The sequence below is a fragment of the Lathyrus oleraceus genome, chromosome 6, assembly GCF_024323335.1.
Source record: "Lathyrus oleraceus cultivar Zhongwan6 chromosome 6, CAAS_Psat_ZW6_1.0, whole genome shotgun sequence".
In the NCBI taxonomy this organism is placed as follows: Eukaryota; Viridiplantae; Streptophyta; class Magnoliopsida; order Fabales; family Fabaceae; genus Lathyrus; species Lathyrus oleraceus.
The window spans coordinates 244,257,501-244,263,402 of NC_066584.1; positions in this window are offsets into that span (position 1 = coordinate 244,257,501).

Below are 5,902 nucleotides of genomic sequence, written 5' to 3' on the forward strand. Positions count from 1 at the left end.
CAAAGGCAAGAAGGAATTCAAGAACAAAAAGGCTTATGTTGCTTGGGACGATAATGAGATAAGTTCATCTTCGGAATCGGAAAGCGATGAATGTGCAAACATGGCTCTTATGGCTTCACATCACTCTGATGAAGAAATCGATGAGGTTAGTAGCAACTTTTCAATTTATGACAATGACGCATAAGATGTTATAGATGAACTTTTAAAAGAATGCAAAACGTTGTATAAAAGTATTTCATCCCAAAAGAAACAAATTTCATCTTTAGAAGAAAATAATATTGCTTTGGAAAAATATATTGAAAGTGAAAAACAAAAGTTGATGGATGAAAAACAAAGTCTTGTATGTAAGAATTGTGAGTCTTTATCTTTCCAAATTGTTCAACTTAAAAGAATTTTAGAAAGCTATGAAAAAGGTCAAATTGGCTTGGAGGAAATTCTTAAGCACCAAAGGTATTCTAATGATAAAAGTGGATTAGGATATTCTAAGTTTTCCAAACCAAGCACAAATGAGACCATTTTTGTTAAAGCAAGTGAACAAGTTGTTAAAGAGAAAGTAAACAATTCTAAAAGTATGCATCAAAGTCATAAAAATAAAATGATTGTTAAGAAGAAGAATTATGTTCCTAGATATAGAAGTCATTTTCAACCTACTTGTTTTTATTGTGGAATCAAAGGCCACACACCTAAGGCTTGTTACGTGCGAAATTTTGGCGTTGCAAAAGGGCATTATGTGTGGGTTAAAAAGGGTACTAACTACCAAGGACCCAAAGCAATTTGAGTACCTAACAAAACTTGATTTTGTTTTGTAGGTATGCTTGAAGACAACTTCGAATCAATGGTATCTTGATAGCGGTTGTTCATAGCATATGACGGGCGATGTCAACAAATTTTCACATCTATCTTTAAAGGCCAAAGGATATGTTACATACGGTGATGACAATAAAGGAAAGATCCTTGGAGTAGGAACCATTGGAGCACCTCCTTTTACCATCATCGAAGATGTCCTTTATGTTGAAGGCCTAAAGCACAACCTACTTAGCATAAGTCAATTGTGTGACAAAGGGTTCCGAATCAACTTCACAAAGGATGAATGTTTAATAGAACATGAAGTCACCCATGACATTTTGCAAAAAGGTAAAAGAGTTAATAATATTTTTATGACTTCATTTGATGACTCTTCCTTGAAGGTAAAATGCTTAATGACGAACAATAACGAGGCTTGGCTATGGCACAAAAGATTCGCTCACATTCATATGGAGCACATGAACAAGTTGATAAAGCATGATCTAGTTGTTGGTCTTCCAAAGATTAAGTTCATCAAGGATAAGCTATGTGACACATGTCAAAAGGGAAAGCAAACCAAGACAACTTTCAAATCCAAGAATGTTGTATCTACGTCTAGGCCACTTCAACTCTTGCACATGGATCTCTTCAGTCCATCAAGAACGAAAAGCTTCAGAGGTAATGTTTACGCTTTAGTTATTGTTGATGATTTCTCTAGATATACGTGGACATTGTTTCTAGTGCAGAAAAGTGATGCTTTCAAGGCTTTCAAGAAGTATGCGAAACAAATTCAAAATGAGAAGTCCCTCACAATAACCTCCATAAGAAGTGACCACGGTGGAGAATTCCAAAACACATTCTTTGAAGAATTTTGCGAAGAGCACGAAATTTCCCACAACTTCTCCGCACCACGAACACCACAACAAAACGGTGTCGTAGAAAGAAAGAATAGATCTTTGGTGGAGCTTGCAAGAACAATGCTCAGTGACTCCAACCTTCCTAAATATTTTTGGCCGGACGCAGTTAACACAGCATGTTTTGTAAGCAACCGTGTCAACATTCGGCCGATTCTGAAAAAGACTCCGTATGAGCTATTCAAAGGAAGGAATCCCAATATATCTTTCTTTCACATTTTTGGGTGCAAATGTTTTGTCCTCAACAATGGAAAGGACAACCTTGGTAAGTTCGATGAGAAATCCGACGAAGGTATCTTCCTTGGTTACTCCCTATCTAGTAAGGCATTTAGAATTTTCAATAAAAGAACTCTTTCTATTGAAGAATCAATGCATGTATCTTTTGATGAAACTAACCCCTCGAAAGAGGATAACATTATTGTTGTTGATGATGATGATATAATAGATATGTCACAACAACAAAAGAAAGTTCCAAATGATCAACCAATACCACAAGGAGATGACTCACCAATCATTGAAGAACATCATGATCTACCGAAAGAATGGAGAACTCATAGAGATCACCTAATTGATAAAGTTATTGGTGATATTAGCCAAGGCGTTGCAACACGACTAAATCTCAAGGATGCTTGTCTCAACATGGCTTTTGTATCTCAAATAGAACTAACCAAAGTCGATGAAGCCTTAGGCGACGATCAATGGATAGTAAGAATGCAAGAAGAACTCAACCAATTCGAAAGGAATCAAGTTTGGAGTCTTGTACCAAGACCGGACAACAAGCGCATCATAGGAACAAGATGGGTGTTCAAGAACAAACTTGATGAGAATGGGATCATAGTTCGTAACAAAGCAAGATTGGTCGCACAAGGATGCAACCAAGAGGAAGGAATTGATTTTGATGAGACGTTCGCTCCGGTAGCAAGGTTAGAAGCAATTCGATTATTACTTGCTTATGCTTGTTCTATGAATTTTCAATTGTTTCAGATGGATGTCAAAAGCGCTTTCCTGAATGGCTATATCAATGAAGAAGTCTACGTCAAACAACCTCCGGGTTTTGAAGACTTCAAGAATCCTTCACATGTTTACAAGTTGAAGAAAGCACTATATGGCTTAAAGCAAGCACCAAGAGCGTGGTATGACCGCCTCAACAACTTTCTATGTGAAAAGGGATTTGTTAAAGGAAAGGTTGACAAGACTCTGTTCATAAAGAAGATCAAGGGTAACACCTTATTGGCTCAAGTCTATGTCGACGACATCATCTTCGGTTCAACAAACAAAGATCATTGCGAAGAGTTTTCACTTATGATGCAAGGAGAATTCGAGATGTCCATGATGGGAAAATTGAACTATTTTCTTGGACTACAAATCAAGCAAACAAAGGATGGCATCTTCATCAACCAATCCAAGTATTGCAAGGAATTATTGAAAAGATTCGATATGGATAGTTGCAAAGTGATGTCCACTCCTATGGGATCCGGAATGTACGTTGATCAAGATGAATCCGGAGTTTCAATAGATATCTCAAAATATCGAGGTATGATTGGTTCATTAATATATTTGACGGCAAGCCGTCCTGACATTATGTTTAGTGTATGTTTATGTGCACGCTTTTAAGCAAATCCGAAGGAATCGCATCTCACCGCCGTAAAGAGGATTATGAAGTATCTCAAAGGAACAACAAACGTCGGACTATGGTACCCAAAAGGTAGTATATGTTCCTTGATTGGTTATTCTGACGCTGATTATGCAGGATGTAAGACCGATAGGAAAAGTACAAGTGGTACTTGTCACATTCTCGGGAATGCACTAGTGTCGTGGGCATGCAAGAAGCAAGCATGTGTCGCACTTAGCACGGCCGAAGCGGAGTACATTGCAGCAGGCAGTTGTTGTGCACAGATTTTATGGCTTAAGCAACAACTTCTTGATTTTGGTGTAGATCACGGTTGCATTCCTCTTCGATGCGATAACACAAGTGCCATCAAAATCACAAAGAACCCGGTCATGCATTCAAGAACAAAGAACATAGATATCCGACATCATTTCCTTCAAGATCACGTGCTTAACAGAGATGTAGATGTTACGTTCGTGGATACACATAACCAACTTGCCGACATATTCATAAAACCATTGGTTAAAGAGCCATTTTTCAAGATTCGGCGAGAACTTGGTATTCTCAATGAAGGTGACATCTAACCTTTTCTTAAAATTCCTTGTTATGCTTATACTATATTAATGATTACATAATGCTTGTATGCTTATATGTTTTTTTTTCATAAGCTTCTTCCTTTTTGCTAATGCCAAACGGGGAGAAGACTTGTTTCTCTAAAATTCTCTCTATGCAAAAATTTTGTGTTATGCCTCTCATTTAGGGGGAGTTCTTGAACTTAGGGGGAGAATCAAATTAGAGAAACTTCACTCTTAAGCATCTCTCTCAAAGTTGGTTGTCATCATCAAAAAGGGGGAGATTGTAGAAGCTTGCTTCAATCTAAAAGAATTTTGATGAAGACAACATGTATCAATGCAAAAAGATAAGAGCTTCAAGAGAATTCAAAGCATCAAATTAATCAAGCCACATATGCATAGCAACATTTGGTTCAAGCTTCATTATCAAGCCATCACTTTTGCAAATTATTGAATCACTTCTAAGGTATATCTAATTCACTCTTAAATTAGTATACAAGTGTTCAACAATCATGTTTTGCATTTCCATATTTAAACTAACCATTTGTTAACATGTTGAAATGAAAAACACATTTTACTTAAAATATTTTTCTGTGTTTCAACAGTGTTAACCGGTTAGCCATATGGGTTAACCGGTTAACGGCCCTGTTTTTGAAATTCTGAAGTTAGTGTTAGATGCGTTAACCGGTTAACCCATTTGGTTAACCGGTTAACACTGTTCATTTCAGTTTTTCTTGGCCTCTTTTCATGAAAAATGATTTCAAATACTTATACCTTTTCACTAATTTTTATGAAGAAAATTATACCTCTTTGAAAAGGTGTTTTGATCAATATAAATTCTGGATTTTTTAAATGAAAAAATACCTCCAAGAACTTTCATAAAAAACTCAAGATAATCACTCTTTCATATTTGTCAATTTCTCATAAAAGTGTTCATAACCAATTTTTTGAGAAGAAACTTTTTAACATTCTTGTTTCATCTCATTCCATCTCTTGTTGAACACTTATATATTATTCATTGAGTGAATTATTTATCCAAGGAGAAGATCAATCAAGAGAAGATTGATAGTACTACACTTTATTCAAATCATCAAAGAAGATTTATTTCTGTTTGACTTGTGATCCAGGATTGTTGGACACAAGGGTTGGTGTTGCAAGAGGATTGTTCTTGCACACTTGATTACCTATAGGTTAGATAGTAAGCATCACCATTGGTGTGAGTAGGCTGTACAATAATTCTAACTATAGTGAAATCTCTTTCGAGTCGAAAGGGGAGTGGAGTACCTTCAGAGTGTGAAGGGAACCACTATACATTTCGGTGTCTTTTTACTTTCCACAATTTATTTTTCACCACTTAAACGAAAAATAACCAAGAACCGGAAACAAGTTCGAAGAAATTTTTACCACCTAATTCACCCCCCCCCCCCCTCTTAGGCGCTTTTATAACTTACAGTCACTCGATCTTCAAGTAGCTCAATAAATGCATCTTTGTCCTTAGACTCAAGCTACAACTCCTCATGCTTTTGGCTCAAAGCATGGAAACGCTCTTCCCACATATCCTTCTCTTGTTTCATCTTGGCGAGCACGTTCTCCAACTCCTCTACATCTTGGTTAGGAAGAGTTAATGGCTCAACCACAACCATGGACATAGGTCTCTCACAAAGATAAGGCATCTTCAACTCCAAAGCTCTCTTATTCACTCAAAGAGTGTAAGCTTCCAAAGCCACACAATTGCACGGACCAAACTCGGATCTTCCTTTCCTACGCGCATTATACCAAGCATTCCCAATCAACCTGAAAAATACAGTGCGCGAAAAAACAACCGGCGAAAGAAAATGACAGAAGAGTCGCCACCGTGCGTTATTCATCCCAAAGGAGGGAAAGGAAACGCTCGAAGTAAACCTGAAAAAGGAAAGGACAAGACGGGGTCTCGCAACCAAATCTTGGGTTCGGGAGTCGGTTATGCGAAGGGAAGGTATTTGCACCCCTACGCATCCGTAGTACTCTACGGGATCCACTTTTGT